Source organism: Prionailurus viverrinus, chromosome C2, assembly GCF_022837055.1.
Source record: "Prionailurus viverrinus isolate Anna chromosome C2, UM_Priviv_1.0, whole genome shotgun sequence".
NCBI lineage: Eukaryota > Metazoa > Chordata > Mammalia > Carnivora > Felidae > Prionailurus > Prionailurus viverrinus.
The window spans coordinates 52595860-52623623 of record NC_062569.1 but is presented as its reverse complement, the minus strand read 5'-3'; the positions used below and the strand labels follow the sequence as shown (position 1 = coordinate 52623623).

General features: G+C 34.6%; 1 protein-coding gene and 1 pseudogene across 1 annotated transcript in view; one reads left to right on the top strand and one right to left on the bottom strand.

Moving 5' to 3' along the window:
* Nucleotides 1-27764, bottom strand: part of RSRC1 (arginine and serine rich coiled-coil 1) — a 427744-nt gene that overhangs the window by 23303 nt on the left and 376677 nt on the right. The gene's annotated exons all lie outside the window — the stretch shown is intronic.
* Nucleotides 6414-6860, top strand: LOC125175354 (uncharacterized protein C12orf31 homolog; annotated as a pseudogene).

Here is a 27764-nt window from a genome sequence, read left to right as displayed (position 1 = left end):
GCTGAGCCACCCAGGTGCCTGCCCCTAAAACTGATTCTTAGTAGAAACTTTGTTCCTAACACTTAAGTTGAATTTTAGCATTAGGATGCAAAGTATAATATATAATGAAATTCACTTTCAGGAATAAGTTGAAATACAAATGATTAATAAAATTAGACCCTCTCCAAATATTAACTTGTTAGGTACAGCACTTAAAAAAAAAAAACAACAAAAAACAACAACGATCAATTACTTAAATCAACTTTAAAAATAGTTTTTGTGGAGGCACCTGGGTGGCTCAATTGGTTAAGCATCCGACTCTTGATGATTGTTGATACCGGCTCAGGTTATGATCTCACAGTTCGAGAGACTGAGCCCCTGTTGGGCTCCGTGCTGAGCATGGAGCCTGCTTGGGATTCCCTCTCTCCCTCTCCCTCTGTTCTCCCTCTCCCTCTCTCTCTCCCCCTGACCCTACTTGCATACACTCTTTCCCTCTAAAATTAAAAAAAAAAAAATTAAAAAAAAAATAAATAAAAGAGTTCGGGGGAACTGGTCAAGTTGTAAACATGTTATTTATCACCAAGAGATACTGTTATGTTAAATTTTTATTTCTTCTGATTTTAGAGTAAAAAATTGAGCCACATTCATATTACTTTATAAAGAAGTTGCCACATAAGAAGATAATGGTTTAAATGACTAAATATTGATGGCAGGTTTTTTTTTTTCTTTAAGAATGTAGCCTGGAAAATGTATTCAGGCATAACTGATGAAAGAAAATCAGAAAGGAGAATAAGGGATGACAGATTAATAGAAAGGGCAAATTTCCAGGGACTTATAAAGAAACAAGAACCAAGGGTGAGTACATATATTTAAGAATCTGAACTATTTGGAGAAATTCTACCTGTTCAGGGAAAATAACTGGGGCATCTACATCCAAATCGAATGAATAATCTCTTACTCCTCAAACTATCATTTAAGAAGCAATATATATATATATATATATATATATATATATATATATATATATATATATACACATCCTAAACTGAATTCTGATGTCTGTAATTATAATCTCCTTTCTGTTTGTTCCACCATTTTGTCAACACTTGCTTCTCATTACAGTCTTTCTCTTCAAATAAATGCAAAGAAGATTCTTGTCTTTTAATCAAGAAAAGCCCTAAATGGCACATTATTATATTATTAAAGTATAGGTAATAATAAATCTATATTACTAAACTCTCTCTGTTTCTGTATGTTCCAATACAGTTGGTCAAGCTGCACATAATGAAATACATATGATTCTTATTTGGTTTAAATTATTGCTAAATTTGGACAGGTTTAAAATCTTCACAATGTTATGATAATTATATGATAGTAAGTTAGAGCTATGAGTTATATGCACAGCTGTGTATTTTTTTTTCAATTAAAATATTCTGGTGAGATAGCCTAATGATTTGGTGTTCTAAATTGTATTTTAAGAAAAATATTTAAGTTGAAAATCTCACATGAGTAACAATCATAACCTTTATAAAAATGGAGAAAAGTTTCCACATTTTAACTGGTTTCCAGTACACTATGATTTCAATAAGGCATATCATACCTAATTCCCACATTTGCCACATTGAGCATAAATGCAGCCATTAAGATAAGATGAAAAGCAGAGGATAGACAAAGCAATAAAGGAATCAACAAATGGGAAATGCGACATATATTTTAGCCCATTCCTCTGTGACTTTGACAGAAATCCGCTACAGGAACAAAGCAATATTAATGCTAAACATTCAGGGCTGCCTGGGTGGCTCAGTTGGTTAGTCAGTCATCTGACTCTTGATCTTGGCTCAGGTTATGATCTCACAGTTTGTGGGATTGAGCCCTGCATCCAGATCTGTGCTGATGGTGTGGAGCATGCTTGGGATTCTCTCTCTTCCTCTCTCTTTCTAGCCCTCCTCTGCTCATAGCCTCTCTCTCTCAAAATAAATAAACTTAAAAAATATTAACCATTCATTTGCTTTTAATAGTGTTTTTTCATGACAAGCACAATGTTTTAAGTTATAAAGTTGCAAAACAATAGGCAAGTCCAGCTCTACTTATAGGTGAAGTGACTATTAAAATTAGCACTCCAAGTTCTAGCTTCACAACTATATTATCTTAGTCAAGCCTTCCCATTACATTTCTATCTTCTCTTCCAAATTAAGATATGGTACCTATTAAAATACAAATATGATCTCTGGATGGAAGAAACACTTTAGGAGAGACAAGTTTATTGTTCTATAGAAGAGAACAGTGCCCTGCAGGGCTGATAAATTTGGAGAAAGGAAAAATCCAGGAGATAAGGAATTGATGGGAAGATCATGATTGTTTGGGAGCTAAACCTTGGGAATAAGGTAAGACAGGAGGTCCTGAAGATGGGTGCAAAGGTTGCAGGACAAGAAAGTGAGATGGTGACAGAACATTTATAATAGTTCTGAGCTTCACATGCAAATCTTCCAATTACAGCCCAGCATGGAAAGACAGGGGCTCTAGGACAGATCTCTAACCACAGGAATATGATTTTTGAGTTATTTATTCCTTATACATTTTAATTCTTATGGATCCATACCAACTACCAATGTGCGATGAGTGTTCCAAAGATCTCTGATCTTTGGGAGAGGGGAGATGGCAGTGTTAGTGACAATCATTGTGTAGTATCTCAAGATATGGGAAGAAAAATCTCTAATGGGTCCATACAAGTAAGGAAATTTATAAACCTCTTAAGGTATATTTGCCAGTCTGTAGCATCTGTAACTGGAATAGCCAGGGCATATTTCTTATGTTGGATATAAGTAAACTTTAAGTAAAATGCTTAAGAATAAAATTCGAACTCATGAACACTAAGATTGAGTAAAAATATAAACTTTATATGCATAAACACTTCCAGGCCTACTGAAACTCATTTAATAATCACACAACTGATACTGTGTTAAGACTAAATAACAATATTAGAGCTAAAAATGAACCTTGAAAATGAAACCATTACAAGTCCACAATTAATTTAAAACATTTCAAGAAGAGTTTTTATGGGCTGACTCAGGGCTTGATCCTGGCAGCCAGATGGATGTAGGAGGTCAATAATCCAGAAACAATGAGACAGTGATTAGTCAGTAAAACAAATCCCTGGAAGCAATTACTGTTCAACACGTCAGAAAGCCATTTGACCAAAATAATCAGAATATGGATTGCGAAGTTTCAGTGTCTCCCTGCTATCCCCTTTCTAAAACTCTTCTTTAGTAAACATACTATAAAGCCAGTTACTACTTCAAACAACAATTACTCACTGCTAAAAGTCTGTTCAAAAATGATGACTGAAGAAAGGTCCCTCTACACAAGCCAAGTTTACATGTTCCTACATTCTTTATGTCTATCCAGTCAGACATACTGCAAAGGTGTAAGCTCTAAGAAAATCTCATCTGGTCCAAAAGATTATCAATCATCCTTAAGTTTTTCTACAAAACAGCAATGGGACAAACATGCATGAGTCAAGGAACCAAATGTTATGTTTGGTCTACAAATATGGTATTTGGATCACACTAAGCATTCACAAGGAATCTAGTAGGTACCTGTTGAATGGTCTGCTGAGCTCAGGCCACTGTTGCTATAGAATGTGGTATTCCTGTATTAGGGAAGGAAGCTCCTTAAAGATTTTTTCTTCTCTTTTTTTTAATTTGGGAAAATGTCAGAGACTTGTTTATTGCCCTCAAGAATTTCTAGGTAGTACTTAAAAGATACTTTCCATTGTCCTTGAAAATACTAAATGAAAGGACGTGTCCTTGAAGCTCCTTCGTAGGAGCAGGATTACACTTCCATTTCTACTCCTGCCCATCATTCAATAAAGTGATCACTTCCTCAATCCTGAAACTTTCTTCATTTGGCTTTAATGACACCATATACTCCTCATTGGGCACAATTCTTCATTTTCCTACACTGGCCCCTCTAACTGTTAGGGTGCCCCAATGTTCAGATTGGACCCCTTCCTTTTTTCTATCTTGATTTTTTCTCTAGATGACCCACCTACATGCTAACGACCTTCAAATCTTTAGGTCTAGTCTTGACATCTTTACCAAACTCCAGACCTTGATTTTTCTCTCTTATCCCCTAAATTGAAACTATCACTTTTCATTGGCTTCCTATCACATTTAAAATAAAATTCAAACTCCATACGTTTACTTAAAAACCCTACATAATCTGGCTCCTACTAAGTTTTTCAATCAAATTCTAACCCTTGCCCTAGCTGCACATGGCCTTCTTTGTGGTTCTTAAGCATTCTAAACTTGCTTCCCCCTTAGGATACTTATGGAAGCTGTTCCTTCCCCCTAGAATGCTCTTTTTGTACCAAGTCCCTTTTTGTTCAGATTTAATTTAGATGCCAGCTGCTCAGGGAGGCCTTTCCAGAGCACTCAGTCAAAAGCAGTCACTAGTCACTCTCTAGCACATCAAGAGAGACTAGAGAAATGAGTTAATTGTGAGGTTATTATGGGAATTTAGGCACAAGATGATGACTATCCTGATCAGGTGGGAACTGAGAGTCAAGTTTTAAACACAATGACTTTGACATGCTTGTATGTTAAAAAAAAAAAGTCATCTCCAAGTCTGGAGTTCAGAAGAGAAAGTCTGGGATATAAATTTGGAAGTAATAAGCATACACAAAGCATTTACTCCAGTCGAAAGTGACAAATTCACCTAAGAAGTTATAGAGAGAAAAGAAGTGAATTCCAGTGAATGCCAATACTTGCAGATTGGGTAGGAAGAAGAGAAAGGGCTAGCCAGGACTGGCAGGAAAATCAGTATTACGTCATATAAAGTGAAAAGGAATTTCAAGAAGACTAGTATGGTGAGTTGTGCTGAATGCTGCTACAAGGTTAAATATGATGAGAAAAATTCCACTAGATTTGGCAAATTAGAAAGTATTGGTGATTTTGAAAAAAAAGGAGTTATAAGAAAGTAATGTGGTAAATCACAATTGGAAAAGATGATGGTTAAATAAAAACTCCTATTTCCTAGACAATGGAGGATCAGATTATTTAAATGAGACTTCTGCTGAGCACAACAAATTATACAGGACAGAATATTAAAAAAAATCAAATTACATATATTGTGGAGATCATATGAGGTAAGGAATCCACAAAGACCAAACATGAAGTGAACAGTTCTAGCAGTCCTCTAACTCATAAGGAAATTGAATCATTTGCAAAAAACTTTTCTGTAAACACTAGGTTCATAGAGTTGTACAGCAAAATTCTACCAAACTTTCAAGAACAAGATAATTGTGTTCCTAACTCATTTCCTTACTTTCTAACTCATTCATTCTCTTCCTAACTTCCCAACTCAAACTGACTTCCTAACTCATTTTATTAGGCTAGCACAAATCTACTTTCAAAACTAGTCAAGAACAGTACTAAAAGGGAAAAATTATAGAAATAAATCATGAATGCAGATGCAAAAAGGGTAAAAAAGTAAACACACACACACACACACACACAGTACACAAACACATACATACCCACATATAACTCATATACAAACAAATGAAATCCAGGAGTGTAAAAAAAGATAATACATCATAATTAAGTTGAAGTAATTCTAGGACCGCAGGTTTGGTTCAGCATTAGAAGATATGTTAGTGTAATTCATAAAATTGTCTGATTAAAGGAGAAAAACTAAACTAAAAAACTAAAGTCTTCAACAAAATTCAACATTTATTTGAGATCAGAAACAAACTTAGGGAAGGAAGGAAACATCTCTAACGTGAAAAAGGGATGTACTCCTCCTTCCCCAAAACTAAACCAAATTGAAAATGGTAAGGCAAATATCATACTGAATGGTACAATGTTAAAAAATAATCTTTATGCCCACAAACAGGGTAATTATGCTAGCTAGCTATCATCATTTCTATTAGGTACTGGTGGTCCTAATCAGTGCCATAACATTAAAGAAAGGAAACAGATGACATAACAATTAGGAAGAAACATAAAGGTGACTATAAATAGATAAAACGTGGAGAAAACCCAAAAGTATCTATGGATAATTTATTTGTTATATACAAAACCAGTATTTAAGAGTCAGCTGCATTTGTGTACATCAGCCATGAGCAGAAAATATAATTTAAAACAAGATACCATTTTAGTGGCATAAAAATATAAAGTACCTCAGCATAAATCCAACAAGTGATATGCTAGTCCATTAGAGAGAATATCGTGAAAGTTTAGAAGACCTAAGTAAGCATGCAGAGTTATACACTGCATAACTGCATAAGATAAGAAGATACAGCGCACGCCTGCCCTGGGCTCCTGGGAGTGTGTGGAAGGCACTGCCTGGAAGGCCAAAGTGTGGAGGCTTCCGGACAGCGTGGTCTGTGTGCGGTCTCTGAGTTTTCGAGTTTCCCGTTTTCCAGGTAAAATATGGCTAAAAGCCTATGGAGTAAATGGAAAAGGAAGATGCGTGCTGAAAAGAGGGAAAAAAAAGAATGCCCCAAAGGAACTCATCAGACTTAAAAGTATTCTTAAAATAGATAGTGGTATTTTAATGACAGATGTTCCAGAGATATCAACTGTGGTGGTACCCAAATATTGTCAAAACTCAATGCATGGTGCCAGATGAAAAAGATAACATGAAAAGGGAGACTGATATTAACAGAAACCAAAAGAGTCTTCTAGACCAGCATGGACAGTAGTGCCCCATACGGATGAACCGGAGACGAAGGAAAAGGACAAGGCTGAAGGCAAAGTGAGAAAAATGGAAGGGGAAATGCAAAACAAAGGCAGCAAAGGCAATGAAGGGTTTGGCCTGTTAGACTCTTAAAAACTCGAAAAATCCTACATGGGACAGGTCTTTGATTAGAATGTATACATGGATTTCAACTTCCACCAAATGAAAACTTTGTTTCCAGAATTAATTTGGCCTCTTTCTTCAATTCAAACCCAACTTAACTCCTAAAATTTGTTTTGGGAGCTTGATAAAATATTTTCTTTTCTTTTTTAAATATTTTCTTTGATAAATGAAAGTTACACTGATATTTTAATTGGATGGTGTCCAATGTGCAGGGATTCTCAGACATCAAAGCTCTATCAAGTGTTATTTGGTTGAAATTGCTTGGTCTTAGTAAAGATAAAAAAAAAAGATATTATACTGACACATTCGAGCTAATTCAGGTTTAAGGAAAACTTTTACACAATTTAAAATATAATGTCAGTGGATCTTATAAGCACCACTTGTTTGGAGTTTTGATTTTGTTTAATTCAGAATAAAAGATGTTTTGTCTAGATCTTGAAAAAAAAAGATAAGAAGATACAATATCATAAAGATACCATTTCTTACCAAATCTATAGATTCAACGTAATTTCAGTAAAAATCCCAGCATAACAATTGATCAGTCTATTCACTTATTAATTCAGTAAATCTCAAAAAATTCATTCTTAAATGTATATGGAAAAGCAAAGCTTAAACATAACCAAAATGTTCATATAGAGAAAAATGAGGTGGGTGACTTATCTTACCAGATATCAAGACTTATTATATGGCTAGTAATACACACACTATTAGTGTAGGGATAATTAAGTTGACTAAGCAGGACATACAGCAGGACAGAGAGGCCAGAAATATTCTACACATATTGAGAAGCCTGGTTGATGAAGGCGCTGGCATTGCAGTTCAATAAAAAGAGACAGTTTCAATAAATGATGTTGGAATAAACAGTTCTCCAAACGAAAAGAAATTAGACCCCTATAGTGCACCATATACAAAAATCAATTCCTGGTGGATTAAAGCTCTGTGAAAGGCAAAATTTTTAGAAGACAATGTAGGAGAATATGCTTATGACCTTGAATTAGGGAAGAATTTATAAAACAGGACCAAAAAAAGTATAAGACATAAAAGGATTGATAAATTCATATACATAAAACATTAAGACCTACTGAGAAGGTATCTATAATAACACATTAGATGACAAAAAAAATTGAAAATGCTAAAATCAATAGAAAAATACATTAAAAACTTGAATAGGCATGTCACAGATGAAGAAATACCAATGACCAATACATACGTTAGAAGAAACTCAACTTCATTAATAATCTTGGAAATGCCCATTCAAACCAAGATCAGATACCATTTTACAGTCAGCACATTGTGGCAATAACACCACACACTGGCAAAAGTGAAGAAGTGTGGAAATGCCAAGTATAGCAAGGATGTAAAGCAACCAGAAATGCCATACAATACTTTTGTGAGTAAAGACTGGCACCGACCACTTTGGAAACAATTGGGCACCATTTGGTAGAACTGAAGACGTGTCTCCCTTATATCTCAGCAATTCTACTAGACATATAGGCCCTAGAAAAACTCTTGTATATGTGCACCGGAAGAGAGAAACTATGTATATTTCAGCAATGTTTCTGACTGCAAAAAATCTGAAACAATCCAAATGTCTGTCAATAGGAGAATGAATAAATTTGGGTATATTCAGAAAACAGAATAGTTCCTAACAGTTAAAATGAATTAACTACATCTATAAGGATTATGATAGAAGTATACCATAATGTTGAACAGAAAAAGAAAGCAAGTGATAAAAAAAAAATCACACACTATTTTTTTCATTTATAAAAGGTTAAAAAGTATCGAAACATAAGTGTTATATTATTGGGGATATACACAAATACAGTGAAACACACAGAGCGGCACGAGAATAACAGGCACAAAATTCAGGATATCTTAGATAAGGCTGGAGAACACTGCAAGAAAGGGTTTCACTGTTCCATATCGCAAGTTGGGAGATGTGTACAGGTGTCTGTATTACTGCTATTTTTATACCTTTCTTTTTTATTTAAAATCTTTGTTTATTTTCGAGAGAGAGAGAGACAGTGAGAGACAGAATGTGAGCAGGGGAGGAATAGAGAGAGAGGGAGACACAGAATCCGAAGCAGGTTCCAGGGTCTGAGCTGTCAGAACACAGCCTGATGTGGGGCTCGAACTCACAGACCATGAGTTCTTGACCTGAGCCAAAGTCTGACGCTCAACTGACTGAGCCACCCAGGCATCCCCAAAATATAGTCTTCTTAACCTATTATGAAAATTAAGTCAGTGTGGTGTACAGGTGAGAACAGGGTGACCAAATGAACATGAGGTGAATGTTACCTCACACATGATGTTTGTGCCTAGAAAAAGTTAGAGTTAAAAATCAGGTAGAATGGTGTCACCATAGTTACTTACTCCAAGAAGCCTTCCTAGATCCTTTTAGTAATAATATCTTCTATGCTACACGGACTCTAGGAAAAGAGTCTAACCCAACCTTTGCTAAAAGCATCCGCAGGCACTGATAGCAATTAAAGATGACCCTTACCAGCTTCTTCCTAGCCTGTGGTGTACAGTCAATGAGAAAAGATTGATCTTTTTTCAGTTAAATGTCACTGACCCATAGTGGGGGGAAAAAAAAGATAAACATTATAAGTGAGCAAACCATATGTTTACAGATATGGAAAAGTGAATATATCTGGAGAGAGATGTAAAATATTCCACTTATATGTATTTTAAAAGAAGAGGGAAACAACATGATTTAACTATAACAAACATAACAGACCTCAGATACATATATTGTGGCCAGTTGAAGAAGAAAAATGGGAGTTAGGGGAGAAATAGATACAAAGACAGAGTGGGAACAAATGTGACATAAAGAGACTCGCACAAAAGGCATGAAAAAACAGGAAGGAGAAACAAAAAGAAAAGGATGAGAAAGACAAGAAAAACAAATCAGATGGGGAGAGGTAGGGAAGATCTTATGCTCTGTGACAGGGTATCAGAGAGTCCCCATGGGACAGTAGTGTCAGGGGACCCAACACTCCCCACCCCCCTCCGGCTTTCTCTCTTCTCATCCCTATTTTGGCACTCTCCCTTGTTGAAGATGGGGATAGCCTAGTTAGAGCCTTGAGGTTGGCTACAGCTCTCAGGCAAACAAACAGCAAACTTTATTTGAAGCAAAGAATATTTAAAAAAGAAGAAACCAAAGAAAACAAAATAAAAAACAAGAAACAAACCAACACAAAAATCCTAATGACTCAGACTAAAAATTGATTAAAAGAATTCTTATAAAAAGGTTTTGCCTAAAATTTGGAAACTAGCATTCTTGAAATCCTTACCCTGCCCCCTCTTCTTTCTGAATAGAGAACAATCCTAATCCTGCTACAAAGCAAGAACTGTCACATTTTATTTCATATGCAAGAAAAGCCATTAGTCTTATCAAGCAACATTACTCTTTTGTGGACTTTCAAGGTCTGCTACTACAGCAACATACTTTATTTAGAACAGACATTCTTAGTATTACCTGTAAAAAATCTGCTCTGTACGTAAATCTCTAGCCCTAACAAATTTCTGGAGGGCTTTTCTTTGTTAAGGAAGGGTTTGTAAATCTGCATGATAAAGCCTCTTTCTTACATCAGTCACTTGATTTCAGCCAAACTAAACTTCACTGAGTTCTCAATTACTTGAGGAGCCCAGTTCTTTTCTCAAGGTTTCACAAATGTGGTGCTCTCTACCTAGAACAATCCTATCCTTTCCCACTTTCATCTAGAGAACTCTTTTTTGTTCCTTAACATGTAACCCTTAACCTCTTAGAATTTACCTTCTCCAGAAATCTGCCCTTGACCTGTAAGTCTGATGCTGACCCTTCTATGAACTTCTATAGCACACAATACTTTTCAAGTTCTTTCCTCATGCTGGAATGTCTATCATCTAGTCTTCACAAAGTGAATTATACTTCTGCAAAATTCCGCTCAAATGCCACACCCTATGAAGGCTTCCCAAATCCCTACTGATTAGAGTTAACTGTTTCTTGAACCCCAGCATGGCATTTATTTTATCCTCCTTATAGTCTACGTTTAAACATTCCTCCCCTGCTAGCTGATATACTACAAAAAAGCCCAGAGATACGTACTCCCATAGTAATTAGCACACAGGAGGAATTCATTAAGTACAAGCTCACTGAGTTAATGGACTAGATGGAATTAATCCTAGGATAGAAGCTGACCTGAGAGCTACAGCACTACTTCTACCAATAGAGGGCTAATCTAGGAATGACAACTCCTAGATGGTAGGTGCTTCCAACTGGTTGAAAAGACCACGGATTATAAGCAATGTGAATCTTGTAAGACAAAAGACTGCCTCATAAAAAAGTGCTGCTGTAGCTATATAAAGTCATAAATAAAACAGTATATTATAAAAAATTTCTGGCAAGTGATCTGGTAATAGATTTTGACTGAATTGATTACTCACTGACAGTACTCAACATAGTCCTGCAAATGCATCAACTATGTAATGAACAGCTATTAAGTTTATTGATTTTCTGATTTCCATTGATAGCTAACAGGCCAAAGTTACACATCAATATTTGTGTTAGTAATACCCATGAGCTAACAATTTTGACAAATGAAAACCTCAAAAGTCTAAACAGCGCAAATTAATGGAAATTTGAAGGCCAAACCTCAGAATTTAAATGAAATACATAACAAATGAATCTAATAAACGTAATAACTCAGTGAAGTCAGTGTTGATCACTGTCTTCCTCTAACAAACTTTAAAGGTTTTTTTTTATTCTAATGATGGGATCATTTCCTAATAGATATGCTCTTTATTTTCTTCCATGATCAAGATTTTGAAGTTATATACCCTCCAGCTCACACTTGCATAAACTTTATGAAGTGCTCTCACATAGTCAGTCCTTAGAAAATTCCAGTGAGATAGGCATTGTTTTCTTCATGTGCACACAAAGAACTGAAGTTCAGTGTGATTAAGTGATATGGCCAAGGTCACTCAAACAGTAAGCAGAAAGGCCAGTATGTGCATGTAGGTCTTTCAATCAAAAAATAATATAAAGCAGTCCTTCCATTCTTAACACTTTTTTTTTTTTTTTTTACTGCATGTTACCTTACATTTGTTGACTATACCAAAACTAATTTCTATAGTACATATTCTATTTTGTACTTTGCTTTTTCATCCCTTCTTAACAAATCCTTTTAATGCCACAGACCCTCTCTCTTGGGAAAGTATGGTATTTTTCAGAAGACTCGGGCTATCTCAGTGAATACTTTCAGGGGTTCTTGCTACCCTTTTACCATCTTCAAGGTCTATTCCAGTGGTTCTCAAAGTGCGGTTCCCAGACCAAAGCATCACCATCAGCTGGAAATCTGTTAGAAATTCAATTAAGAATCCCCATCTTAGACCTACTGAATCAGACACTCTGGGAATGGTGCTATCAATTTCCAGGTGATTTTGAGGCATACTAGAGTTTGAGGACTACAGGACTATCCGATTCAAATAGAGACCTGAATTCTCAAGTATGCAAAAATGTGGCAAATGCATAAAATCAAACTTATGTTCTTATTCATAGGAAGAATAAGTATTCATAAAACAAATTTAAAGTCTCAATTGTACCTCCTAGATATATATTACTAGGAATGTAATACTAATATTTAATAACCAGGGCCAAGCAGTAGGTGAAGGACTAGGGCACAGATACCACAAAAGAACAGATAATTTCTAGATAATTTTTCTTTTTTGTATACTGTGTCTCTATAACATACATATGTGTATGGAGATACATATATATATATACTATATATAACATATAGGTGTATAATTATATTTTGCATTATATTTGAAATTATATTTTGATATTAGAATTACTTTCTTATGATATTGATTTAAGCCAGGGATCAGCAAACTTTTCCCATAAAGGGCCAGACAGTAATTATGTTAGACACTGCAGACCATACTGTCTCTGTCCTAACTAATAGATTCTGCTGTTATAGCACAAAAGCAGCCACAGACAATATGCAAACAGTGAGTGTGGTTTTTGTTCCAATAGTACTTTATTTACAAAACCAGGTGGTGGGCTGGATTTGGCAGGTTGGCTGTAGTGTAGTGACCCCCCGATTTAAGCTGTCATTAAAACACATTTCCATTACCTGAGCTTCCTAAGCGACTGAGGGCAGTGTGTGCATAATCAGGGACCAAACGTTGCATGAATAATTCACAGTGGAGATACTTCTTTGTAAGAAGAAAGTGTACATAATGCGATAAGTTAAGATTACGTATATACCTTTAAAGGCATCCAATGAATTAAATTTCAAAAACAGAAGCTTTTTGAGGGGAAAACATCTTAGAAGCACTTGTTCGTACCTAATAAGGTACTATGTATTTAATAATCGTTCACCAATATCTGTGGATTTAATGACTTGTAGTCTTTGTGACAACAGACATATCTACTTTGTGAACTGCTGTTTAGAGACAAGTTTATTCTTTTTTATGGGTACTGAGGCAACATATAAAAAAAATCAAGGGTTTGGGATGTACAAACTGCATCTGAATCCTGGTTCTGTTCATATTAATAATGTGACTACAAAAAATTGCTCATCCTTTCCAAGACTCAGTTTCCTTACTTGCAAAATGTTACCTACCTTAGCAGATTCTTGTGAGCATTAAACTAAATGAGACAGCACCAACAGGGCAAGATGCTCAGGACATTACAGGTTTCTTTGCCCTGATTGGGCCATCCTGCTCCTCTGTTTGCTAAGTAAGCCCTGAGAATACATAATATTTCAATTTTTCCCTAACTGTATTCAAGATAAAAGTGAGAATATCATAATATTGAAGTGATACAAAAATTTTGAGAATTCCATTGCTAAACCTTTTAACCTTTCCGACCCCCCCCCCCCCCCTTTTTACAACCTCAGGTGTAATTCTCATTCTACTCTTTAAAAAAAAATTTTTTTTAACGTTTATTCATTTTTGAGAGACAGAGTGTGAGTAGGGGAGGGGCAGAGAGAGGGAATCACAGAATCTGAAGCAGGCTCCAGGCTCTGAGCTGTCAGCACAGAACCTGATGTGGGGCTTGAACTCACGGACTGTGGACTGCGAGATCGTGACCTGAGCTGAAGTCAGATGCTTAACCGACAGCCACCCAGGCGTCCCCAATTCTCATTCTACTCTTAAATCATTCCTAATATAACTTATTTGGATAGATCAAAAAATCTATTTTCTCTAGTTTGGCTCATCAATGGAGCATCTTTTTAAAAAAGAACAAGTTGTTTTTGAAGCAACTCCAAAAGGAAAGTATAGGCCAAAAAACATTTCTTATTCTCTGCTCAAATTCCTCTTTCCACTTTCCCTCCTCAATAGAAAACAAAGAAGTCCAAACCTCAAAACATGAATATGGGACCCGACTAAAATTGCTTCAAAAGCCTCTACTCCTGAGTTGAGAGAATAAAAGTTTATTGCCACCTCCAAGGCAAGGTTCTCACTCAGCAACTGCTTAGTTGTGAACAGTGACCTACTGCTTCCACTCAGTAGGTGACGATTAGGGCTTCTTGTAGCATTTGTTATTCGGGATTTAACAAGTCTTACTCTACTGGAATCTGCTTCCCAGAATTCCATGACTTTGACGAAGAAGATAAATGAAGGTATATGCTTTTGTAAAACCCCAGAGTCAGGTCAGGAACCAATGAGGAGGGTTAATGAACACAAAATACTAGACTGCCTCTTTCTGCCTATTGCTGTAGTAAAGATTATCTTTCCAGAGCAAGTTTTCCTGATAGAAATGGCCACTTTTTCAAGCTGGGTGACATTTAGAACTTCTTTCTCTGACTCAAAGTCTTAGAAACACTTTCCTCTTCTTGGTTTGGCTTTTTCCTCTTCACCACTGCACTTTTCTGGTGAGCTGTGGGTAGTAGAGGTGCTGTTTGAGGTGGGGAGTGGAGGAGATGGGGGAAAATGAATTCTTAGTTATAAAGTAAGACACATTGAGACAGCTGAACTAGATACGATCTTTAAGATTCATCACAGCTCTATCATTTTATGACTTTACTTATTTCTAATGGAAAAGACAGAAAACAAAATGGCACTTAGAAGAGAAAAGAAATGTTAACTTGAAGGGTATCTGAGAACAGAAGTCATTTACCCAGAACTTATTGGTAATTTATTTATAGGAAAAAAAAGAAAAAAAGAAAGGGAAAATAACAAGAGAACCTCCCCACGCCCAGCCTACTTCTGGAGTTGTCCTGGAGCAGAACACATTTGGATCAATTTTCTATACCATCTGCAGCTATCTGGAGAGCATTCTGTAATGAAAATAGCCTATCAGTAGCTTTGGCAGATTTGTTCAAAGCCATCCAACTGGAATGGGAGTACTATTTGATTGAAAATACATTATGACTTTAAAACTGTCTTATTACTTAACATTGTTAGGAAAGGCTTGTATTAAATAATATAAGTTAGTAGTAAAAAAAAAACCTTTATAAACAAATGCTACTGAGATAAGAAAAATTCCCTTCAATATATCAAAACAGTACCCTTATTTTCATATTCTATACAGAAGGCAAACCCCTACTGCCAGGTGTCAAAAGTAGTAAAAGTACTAAAGGTTTTCACTGTTGATATGTTCTGTGATCCTACATGAATATTACACTGAATTACCATCATTTTCATTATTTCTGCACATAATTTGATAATTCAAGATGACAGTATTTCTTCAACATTATGTTGCTATACACTTCAGATGGTTGATCAACTCTATCTAAAATTTTAAGTTAAAGCCCACTTTTAGGAATTGACAATCAGTTAAAAACAATACAATTTTAACAAGGTCAATTACATAGATACTCTTAACATTCTTCATTTGGGATCTAAAGAGCTTATACCCACTCAGGAAATAAACAATCGCACTAAAAACAAATCGAAAAAACAAAAAGCTGAGTACTCCCAAAATCCTGAATAATTTTGAAGTTGACTGGATTATCTGACTCTGAAAGCCAGTTTAAATTTTCATCTTTCCACAAATAGGGTACTATGCATCTATACACTATATATCTACTTACTATAGGGACCTACATTAAGAATGCTTCCCATTTTCTGTATCTGTCAAATTTTTAAAAAAGTCTTCCATGGGCAAAGATGTTTTCAGTGAAAGTGCTGCTATAGCTATTTTTTTTACTTCCTCTAGAGTTCTTGCTTCTGGCCTATTTCCTAGTAGACAACAGGAAATGAGATATCTATTATATAAATCACATTAACCAGGAAAACCATGATAAAATGACCAGTTTCAGTTGACCTTAAAACAGGGAAGAAAAGATAATATTTGAAAAGCAAAAGTTTTATATAATTTAATGTACTGACCTCACTTAAGTATCATAATAATAAATGATGTCTCCACTCCCCCTCCCAAGTTATTAGAGAGGTTTGTCTTCAACTGCTAAAATTACAGTTAGTGAATCTGTTTTATTAAATTAGTGCTCAATGCTGCTGTTAATCTTTGTCCCATTAAGTTATAAAAGTAATGCATTTAATAGCTACACAATCTTCTCCATCTTAGCTGTACATGTATAATATGAACACTAATCAAGATCACTCAGCAGGTCAGCAGATTAAGATCGGAGTAAGTCTCCAGCTCCTGGGCTTCCGGCAGAAATTTCTCTCTGTTCACCTACACATCTATTCCATGTGATCTTAACCTTGTCCCATACCGTAAGTAAACCTACATATTATGGAGTCTAATGTTTACCTTATCTAAATTAAACAGATACAAATGACAGCTATACTTTATTTGTTAATTCATTCATAATTTGCTTCTAATAAAAATATTACATACAACTACATGGAATGACTATATCTATAAATATACATATAAAACATTGCTATTATTTTCCACATGAGGTGCCTCATTTGCTTCATTTTAAATACACAGGATAATTTAAAGAATTACACTAAAAATAATCAGTTCGTTTTTGTCATATTTACTAAAAATTTTTAAGGTAGAAAAGAAATAGAGTTTCAATTGAAAACAGGCCATAGTATTTTTGTTTCCATTGTAACTACTTCAGTTGTAGTTACTCACTACCCTTTTTTCCCTTTTTTTCAGGACATAATGGACAATGTTATTTGGTTTTTCTGTGATAAGAAAACACTCACTTACATACATTATCTCAAGATTCCCTAGTTCAGAAACTCAACTACATTATCTTTCAGAAAGTTAATAAGACAGCACTCCCTTTTCCTGTCTATCAAATCATCCTATATTTTTAATCTATTAAAAATGATACTAGAAAGCTACAACAGTTAAATTCAGATTGAAATATATCATCTCTCTATAAAGATGACTGGAGTTTGACCCTAGATTAATAACTCAACCAACAGTATTCCATATGAAATAAATGTATTTTTTATATCATATATTATCACACTAAAGCTCTAAAATAAATTAATTTGATATACTTCTTGATCTTCCATTTACTGGTTTGTTTCTTCTATCTACTGCAAACTACTATGGCATATCAGTTTATATATCTACATCTATATCTATATCTATCTTTATTTTATATTGTTCCATATACTTTCTTAATTTGTCCCACATTCTTTTTCTTTATAAAATGTCAATAGAAAGACTAAGCATACATATAAAGATCATAGCTAATGCCAGATGTTGATAGAGCCTCTTGAGACCAAAGATTCCACACCAGGTGGTTGAGGCAGCCTAATGAAGCAACACATGCTCATAAGGGATACAAAGGGTGGACTTGGAGGGACCTGCTCTCATTTGGTTATTTATGAAAGTATAGAGGAGGATTTGAAATCAAAGTAAAAAATGAGATTAAATCAAAGCCTTCCCATTTATATAGCAGAATTTTTTTGTTAAAGGTTTTAAAATTTGTCTTCAAAATTAAGGCTGAAGAAAAAAATCTTTTTTGTATACTTTAGTGACAGGATATCATTACATGTATTTCCAACTCCTCTACCAAGTGGGAAAAATGAAAATAAACAACTTTAAATGGATTAAAATACAAACATAATTTCTTAAAATGTATTAAGTTTCTTATATCGAAAGACTTAAAAATGTGAGTTCAGGTCAGTGCTATTAAAACAAACTTTAGTAAATGGACTGACCATAAAACATGACCTTAGGCAACAACTAATGAACCTGAGAGCATTTTAATATATTTTCTTATCACCAAGTGAAGCACTTTAAGTTATTACAGCTAGGCTGCATGACCTCATGCAATTGAATCATGCTAGAGCCAAATAGGCTAATGTCTTTGATAGCAATTAGATAAAGGCAGAATGTTAACTTTTACTTTAAGAAGTGTTAAACAAAGAGACTCATCTCCTGGCTTAACTTAGTTAGAAACAAGCTACTCATTTAACAGTAGAAGTTAATGTGGGAATGGCCTCTTTCATCTGTCAAATGAAAATTTTATTTTAAAAACTTTCAGGGAATTTTATTTTTACAATGGACATTTTGCTAAAGTTTCTAATAACATCTTGATATACTGTAATATCTAATATCTAAGTATCTCCTCTTTAATGTCTAAAATTTCTAATATTCTCAGTATTGGGGGAGAAACAGAGTCTTATCAGTCATCATCACAAAGAATTGCTTATCTGAGCTGAACATGACACAGAAATTAAATGATAAAATAGTACAACAAAAATAATAGAACACAGGTCCTAATGTAATATTTCATCAAACCTAAGGTGCCATTGATTGTAATATACAATTCTTTCCCACATCAGTAAGAAAAAGCTGTCAAACCATGGCACAGCTTTCTTATCACTTAGAACTTTTTATAACTATTCAAAGAGCTCTTTTAGATTGGAAACAGATTTTTAAAAATTATATATCACTCTTGCACACATATAAAAGACTGAGAAAGACAAACAAATTGGCTGTGGTATCCCTAAAACTTATTCACATTCAAAATACAACTTTCCTGAACCTTTCAACTTAGGGTTGTTGGTGTCTATGTTTTTGCTTACAATAATGTTCTCTTTGCCATTAAGAGTATCTGTGAAGCAGCCTTTCTTAAAAGGGTACTCCACTATTGTCTCTGGGGTTTTCTTCCAAGTTATTGGCACCCATCCTGCAAGTTTTGATGGGAAGTTTTGACACTTTCAAAATTATACCATTAAATATTTAAATAATCAGTGACTGGTTAACAAAAGAAATATGATTAAATATGAATACATGACTATTCATTCTTGTGGTATGTGGTAAAATCATGATTGTAACTGGTTAGTTCAACTGTATAATGTAAGCCAGCAGTGCTGGCTAAAAAATTAGAATAACCTAAGAGACTTTAAGAATATATACAGGTTCTTGGGTTGGCTGCCTCCAAATTCTAAAAAGTAGAAGGTGTTTGGAGTCTAAACACTTTAAAAACCACCCTCATGTGATTCTGATGTATGCCAGATTTGGAAACACTGGAATAGTTCAGAGTATCTTTCTGTGAAAGTCAAGATCAAGGTCTAATTGCTGTGTAGGCTACTTGACTGTAACATAGTTCCAAGGATCAAGTATAAAGTTAGAACATGAATTTTCAAGTTCCAGCTCTACTACTTACTAGTTGTATGACCTTGAGCAAATCACTTAAATTGCTGTTTCCTTCCTTACACAATGAGAACACATAATTCACAGGGCTGCTATGGGGCTGAAATTAGGTGAGCTGTGTTTAGGTACTAGAACTGGTAAAAGCACCCAGAAGCCATTCTCTCACCTCCCCCACCACCTACATGTTTATTTCAGGCTTGTTCATACTGACAGATTTGAAAAATGTAAGCAATTTCCTCATGGCATTCCCCAATTCTCTCCGCTGCAAGTAATCTCCCCCTTCTCACAGGCAGTCTACCTGTATTTCTTTACAGGAGCTTATTTCTACTTTGTTTTATACTTATTTATTTTGTTTTATACTTATCATGACATATTTCCCCAATAGGCTGCAAACTTTTTTAGAGCAAGAATCTTGCCTTATTTATCTTCAGAGCCCTTGCATTTAACATGGTGTTTGGAACAGATTTGGGGTTTTGCTAACAGAAGGATATGAATGAAAGAGCAAGGCAATGATCCAGTTTCCATACTGACCTCGCCTTTTAAACAACCACTAACTATAAGAGGTCACTGCTGTTCAGTCAACACCAGAAATCAGGTAAAGGGCTAATTATCAATTGGTCATTATATAAACTAACATTTACCTGAAGGCCAGTAGAAGGAAGAATATTTAAAGAAAGAGTAATATATTTCCATTTTCTTAGTCTGAAAATATCTGGAATGGTTCTGGGCAAGGGATGAGGATGTGATACAGTACTGTTTCATACCTGAAGAAATGATAATTAGTGTGACTGCTGAACAAATAAGCATACTCAATGAAATGGAAATTAACTGAAAACAGCCTTTAAAATCATGTCCTAAATTCTTTTAAGTACTGTATAAGTATTTCACATACAAGTGAAATGTCACATCAACCCAGGTAGAGAACTTTTTAAAATTAAAGATAGAGGGGCACCTGGGTGGCTCAGTCAGTTAAGCGTCTGACTTCAGCTCAGGTCGTGATCTCCTGGTTTGTGAGTTTGAGCTCTGCATCAGGCTCTTGCTGACAGCTCAGAGCCTGGAGCCTGTTTCAGATTCTGTGTCTCCCTCTCTCTCTCTCTGCCTCTCCCCGCTTGCACTCTTTGTCTCTCTCAAAAATAAATAAATATTAAAAATTTTTTAAAAAAAGATAGCATTTTTTTTGCTATTTTTATTGTTTTAGGGGACAATTTATGTATGTATGTATTTATTTATTTATTTAAAGCTTATTTTGAGAGAGGTAGAGAGAGCGTGAGTGGGGAAGAGGGAGGGATGGAGGGAGGGAGAGAGAGGGGGAGGGAGGGAGAGACAGGAAGAGAGAGGGGAAGAGAGAGAGAGAGACAGAGAGAGAGAGAGAGAATCCTAGGTAGGCTCTGTTCTGTTAGTACAAAGCTTGATTCAGGGCTGGAACTCACGAACCACGTGAGATCATAGCCTGAGCCAAAATCAAGTCAGACGCTTAACCGATTGAGCCACCCAGGCGCCCCAAGAGGAAAATGTCGTTAAAGAACTGCTTCAGGTCAGTGAAAATCATACTCATTTATAAGTCAACCTGTATTGAAAAGTAAGCTCATGTAAACCTGCCACATGACTAAATATAATTCACAAATCTTTCACAATACAACTTTGAGGTGGCAGATTCACCAATTTCAAAAAATAGCCAGATACTTACTGTTAGATGTGAGAAAAAATAAAAACCACAAAACTTCAGAGTTCATCCAGTGATGAAGTAGAAAAGGGGTTCATGAATGGAAACTGAAATCTAATTCTAGCCACATGGGTTTTAATTCATAGGGAAATACTTGATCAGAGGCAGAATTCTGGTGCTGTACATTGCTTTGGTGCTTAGTGAGAGAACAGATGCTATTAGTGATCTTCATATATTTATATTGTATCCTATGTGGAAGGTTTAAACAGATATGTATTAGAATCAGAACTAAGCTTGGCTTAATGCACATAATAAAACATTTGCTTTTAGCACCACCGTTTCAAAGGGACCTAAATGTTTATCTTTTTTAAGAAATAAAAATGTGAATATTTAAAACATGGAATTATTTCAGTTATCCGCCAAAAGTACAATCTACCATTAACATCAGGTAATGAATGATGATGCAACCAAGTGGACTTTTTAGTAAACGAGATCCATGAAGCAGCCTACAATCTTCATTCTTAGGTTACCAGGGGAAAACAATCTTTCTGAATCGTATTGATAAAGTTGTAATAATGAGGATTGCTAATGAGGAAATATTGAGAAATACTGAAAAATAATAAAACCAGTTGAAAATTGGGCTCTGCAGATTTAGGCCTGAGTTAAATTTGTTCAACACCTAAGTAAAATATTTAGCTTTCAAATAATAAATTAAGAAAAACTATCACATAGAGAACTGCATCTTCTGTTTTCTATTCTAGCAAATATATCTGCTTGCTGTAACTGGAAAAGCTAAAACCAGGACACTTCCATTTTATATGAGAATCATGGTAAATATTCAATCAAACTCTTGATGAGCCTTCTCACTCTTGGATTTAAAGCTTTTCACAATAATGTCTATTTATCTACTTACAACTAGTAATTAGTAACTTCTATGCGATATTATTTCCAAATACTGATCAAAGCATTTTATAAATTATTTTAGACTCAAGCATTGAGTATTTGTTTAAAAAACTTCTACCTTTGAAAAGCGCAGAAATAAACTGCTGCTAGAGAACTGCCTACAGAGATTAGAATGTATATATTTTGTGAACTAGTATGCACAGCTTAATCGTAATTTTGTTACATGACAGGTTATTTATTTTTACATTTTACAGAGCAGCAAATCTTCATAATGGCATGTGTGGATTTCCCTCTATGTTTTGAAGATCTTAGACACCAATGGTTTACTTATTTTCATTTAAAAATGATAGTGAAATTCCCTTAATAACCAATAACATCTTTCTTGTTTGTACTCACTCATTCTTTCTGCCCACGTGGGCCTCACTTCTAAGCCCATTCAAAATGATGTTTTCCAAGCATGTGCCACATGACTTGTTCATATAAATGGAGCAAATTAAACTGTCTCCACATATATCCTATCACATTTGTAGCCCTGATTTCTCTCTTTAACACGTGGCCAAGACACCGTATTATCTGCCTGCAGAGGTTGACCTCAGGATATTAGATTCTGCCACATAGCTCTCTTGTACTAAACCGAGGGGAAACACTTAATCACCCCTGCCTTTTCAGGAAAAAATCAACTTTAAATTTGCCATGATGAAAAATCAATAAACCAGTAATTGCTTGGCTTATCATTGCGTGGAGGAACAAATTGGGAAGCGAAGCTTAGCGTCCACACAGATTTCAGTGAGACACATGGAGTTTCAGGATCACTAAGCTAGAAAAGGAAAAGGTCTCAGAGTGATAATTAAATCTACTCATGCTGATTTTCTGCCAAATTTATTTCCCAAGGGTATATAAAAATGTTTCACTGCTTACTAGTCAGGCATAACTAATCAAATCAACATTACACAAACATATACAAGAAACAAAAAATGCAAATTCTAGACTGTAGGCATTAGAATAATATATTCTTGAAAACGAATACTAATGAAAGTTCCTTTTAAAATAAAACTTAAATTTGTCTTTTTAAAGATTAAAGGTTTATTTCCTTGCTTTGTAAATGCTCATAAAAATTTTTATTTCATTAGCCAATACAACATTCTAATTGTTCATTACTTGTACCTTTTCAACTCTACATTTTAAGTTTTCAATTGAGTAGCAACATTTAAAGATAAATCTCAAACTGTGAAGCATTAAATATTTTTAATTCCCAGAATGATCTTTCTAGCTCATTTGACTTGGGTTCTCTATGTTTTGCTGATACAAATACATGCTATCACATCTAAATTAGTCCATTATTCCCATATACTTTCACACTGAATGTGGACAACCAGACCCGTCGTCTAAATTAGGCTTTACATGGAAACGCAGATCTATGGTCTATGATATAAAATGAGGAACATACATCATCTTTCCTATGAGGAAAACACACACCAACAGAAAATACTACTGTAAATGTTTAGTGGCTTAAAAAATTATTACTACTAATAGACCTAATTTCATGCGGCAAATTAGCATAGCTCCAATGGAAGTGCAAATGTAATCACACTCAAACATTCACATTAAGAAGAAAAAGGAAGATGAAGCTTTTTCTTTTTCTTTTGTTAAAAAATGATTTTATGTGTGTCCTTCAACTGGCTACTGGGACTATGATAATTAAAACATTTTAAAACAGCACAGGCCCCCCAGTCTCTAATCTGAAGCTCAGGTCAGCTGTCTGTAGATTCTAATTTGTCCTCCATTTGTATTCATGACAAGAAAATACTGAATATTTAACAGCAAACCAGCAGGAGGGGGTACTGTGGGCTTAGAGGTTAAATAATTTGATTTCTGTGCAGATTACATGTAACATCCAACATCTAATCTCACACCTGATTTGGCAATACAATTACAATAAAAATAATGTAGGGACACTATAACTGTAAAGTGGAGAAATAAAAACTTTTTTCCAATGGCTTGAGAAGAAATAATTTTATTTAAAGTGTTACATTTGTTTACTATATTTCTGAGACCAACTTTTCAATAATAAAGGTGAAAATGACTTTAACAAGCAAGACAGTTGAGGAGAAAAGTATGTAATTTCTATCTTCTTTCATGGGTATTGTAAGTCCCATCTATTTAGTGAAACTTGCCAACAAAATATATGGAGGATATGGAGGGGACTTTAAGAAGTCTTCTAGTGTATTCTCCTGCCTTTAGGCAGAACTACACTGAAACAGAAGCTTTGTTTTGATCTAAGATAAACTTCCATCTGTTGAAAAATCCAAGAGCTGTTCTAGGAGAACTGCTGCTTCTTAATGTTAGAAAAGAGAAGAATAACTAAATGGAAAACTGGAAGTTAAAAAAACTCAATTTCTTTATATCATGGATTTGATTATAAATGTTACATAAAAAATTGAGTTAAAGAATAATATTTGCTGGATTAAGATTTATGTTACATAGGTAAAACAAAAGATTAGTAGGCTTACTAATCATATGAAAATATGCAGACATGCAAATACACTTTGAATTTATAGTTTTCAATCTTTTGTTTTGATTTATTTTTTGGCTGAGATCCTCAGCAACTATACTGATCTATTTGTTTTTTCTTTACTGAGTGATTGCTCTGTCTTTATAAATGTGAATTTTATCACACTAACTTATGAATTCACTATTGAAAAAGAATTTATTAATTTCAATAAAACTAAGGACAAAAATAGACAAGCATATTCAAACAATAGGAAATATAACACTAAAGGATTTTATTAAGTCGACTTTCTGTATCGGTAAGGTTCAATGTCACATTTTAAAAATGAACTCTCTACTCTCTGACTTTTTTTAGAATTCCTTGGGGAGTCATCATTTTTAATTACTACATTAATTGCCCTGTGCTAGGTGCTGGGCATACCAAAGTCAGCACACACACATGGTCTCTTGTAGCTCACATTCTAGTGGAGCAATCATCATCATCATCATCATCATCATCATCATCATCATCATCATTTAAATTTAAAAAGCAGAGGAATAATTATAAAATGGAAAGGAATATAGAAAGGAAAAACAGGACACCACTGATACTTTCAAGAAGCTTCCAATATTTGTTTGTATACAGATACGCATTTAAAATAATCTCAATTAGTTTTTAAATTACTTTTACTTGATTCTTGTCTTTAGTTTGTGACAAAGAAGTTCTGTGGACTGCTTTACTCTGACTCTTCTAGGGACTGGCAACTTTAATGCAGTTGATACAATTAAGAAAAACAAACTCCAGTGCAGTTACCAACCTAAATTCCAAACTCCTAGAACTTTTCCAATCATGTGATTTAGTTTGTTCTCTTGTGTGTTTTGTATAAATAACCATTTATAACTCAATTCCCAAAGTATGAGATAGGAGGGCTGAACTAGAAAATCATTAAATTCAGTTATATAATAATGAAATAATGGAAATCATTTATTCAAGGAGCAAGTTTTTAATGAAATTATGATTTGTCTTTAGTATTTAGGTATGTGAACAGAGCAGTACAGAGTGACCTGGATGCACAGAAGAGGATCACTGATTCTAGCTTGATGGGGATTAGGGAGTGAATTAGGGAGGGAACCAATAAGAGGGTTTATCTGATACCCAGCATGACTCAGATATATGTTAAACAAAAAGCAATCTATGATGATCAAGGGAATTGTGAAAACTTTCTCTGGGACTCAGTCAGAGGACCACATAAATGATGCTGCTTTCTGGCAGTCCACAAACCAGCCTATAAGAATAAAGTTCAAATACCTTCTTCAAATAGCAAGGTGGTTTTTTGTTTCTGCAGGCCATTTCTAAAAGCTCAGAGCTGTCTTTCTAAATTTTGTTTGAAAACCTTAATTCTGTTCAATTAGATTTAAATTAGCAGTTTCAAGGGTCTTTGGTCTCTCCAGAGATTCACAGAGTTCCTATGTAAATATACTTGTGATGATATGCTCTGGATTATGTAGGTTACAACACCCTTGTATAGGCACTTCAAAATAATTAATTAAATAAACTATGTTTAAAGGCATCATGGTAAGGCTCTGTAATCAGCCACAAATATAACTGAGGGAGTTTAGAAAAGTGCATAAAAATTGCTATTTTACAGTGGAAGTAGAATTAAGGTGGTATTCTTCTAAAAAGAAAAAAAAACCTAAAATAAAAAACCAATACATTTGCATTTATATTTTTGATAGTCACCTTTCAAGGTAAAATAGTTCATAGACAAATTCATGTAAAATGCATAAATTCAATCTAGCTTTAGTACACTGCAGTTACTCCCAAATGTAAGTTACTGATAAGCAGTCCATGATGTTTATAATTTGCCTAATTTCTATCTAAGAGAGTGTAACATAAAAAATAAAAAAACCCAATTTTCTCATTTAGGACTTTCAAGTCCAATGTATACATTTTTTTTTTCTCTAAGTATCTCCATAGACATTTCAATATATAAAAAGAAGTTGTATAAAATATGTTTTTGACTTTAAATCTATTAAATTCTAGATTTATTAAATGACCAGGCTAATTAAAGGCTAAATGTATAAATCCAGAGAAAGAATAAAACACTTTTGAAATTTATAATTGGTTAACCTCTCAACTCTAGGGCTTTTTATTTTTTGAAAGAAATCCATGGGGCGCCTGGTTGGCTCAGTCGATTGAGCGTCCGGCTTCAGCTCAGGTCATCATCTCACGGTTTGTGAGTTCAAGCCCCGCTTCGGGCTCTGTGCTGACAGCTCAGAGCCTGGAGCCTTCTTTGAATTCTGTGTCTACCTCTCTCTCTGCCCCTCCCCCGCTCACACACTGTCTCTCTCTCTCTCTCTCTCTCTCTCTCTCTCTCTCTCTCAGAAATAAAGACTAAAAAAATTTTAAAAATTTATAAAAAAAGAAATCCAAAATAATTTATATTAATTTATTATCTACCTGTATTCTTCCAAAATAGTTGGTTACAAAACTTTTAAAAACAGTAGTTCCCCACCCCTTATCTGCAGGGGATGTGTTCTAAGATCTCCAGTAGATGTCTGAAACTATAGATGGTGCCAAATCCTATATATACTATGTTTTTCCCTACATGCACATATATATGATAAAGTTAATTTATAAATCAGGCACAGTAAGAAATTAGCAATAACTAATAATAAAAAAGAACAATTATAACAATACACTGTAATAAAAGTTACATGAATGGACCCTCTCCCTGTCTCTTTCAAAGCGTCTTGTTATACTGTACTCACCCCTCTTCTTGTGATAATGCAAGATGATCAATGACGAGATAAAGTGAGGTGAATGACGTAGGCATTGTGATGTCATGTTAGGGTATGCTAGGTCAGAAGGAGGTTCATCTACTTTTGGACCATGGTTGACCATGAGTAAATGAAACCACAGACAAGGGAGGACTAAAGTAACACAGATTTCTTTTTCTCTTTCTCTCTTTCTCTCTCTCTTTCTTTCTTTCTCTCTCTCTCTTTCTTTCTTTCTTTAGATTTCTTTAAAGTACAGCAAGATTTTACTACATCCAGATATACTAACAGATGGAGAACTTTAACTCTTAGGGCAAAAAAAAAAAATCTCATTTCCTCTTGGTATGATTTTAATCCTTTCTTCCCCTTGTGTTTTTGCATACTATGGGAATTCTGCCTGGTTCTAGAGGTGAACACTGAGCAAATACATGTGAAAGATGAACTTGAGGCTGTTAAACAGTTATCTTTGACTTTTGCTAAGGAAAACATTCTGTTGAATAAAAACATTGAGAGCTTGAGAACAAGATCTATAATTTTTAAAATGAAGAGAAAATGAGGGGT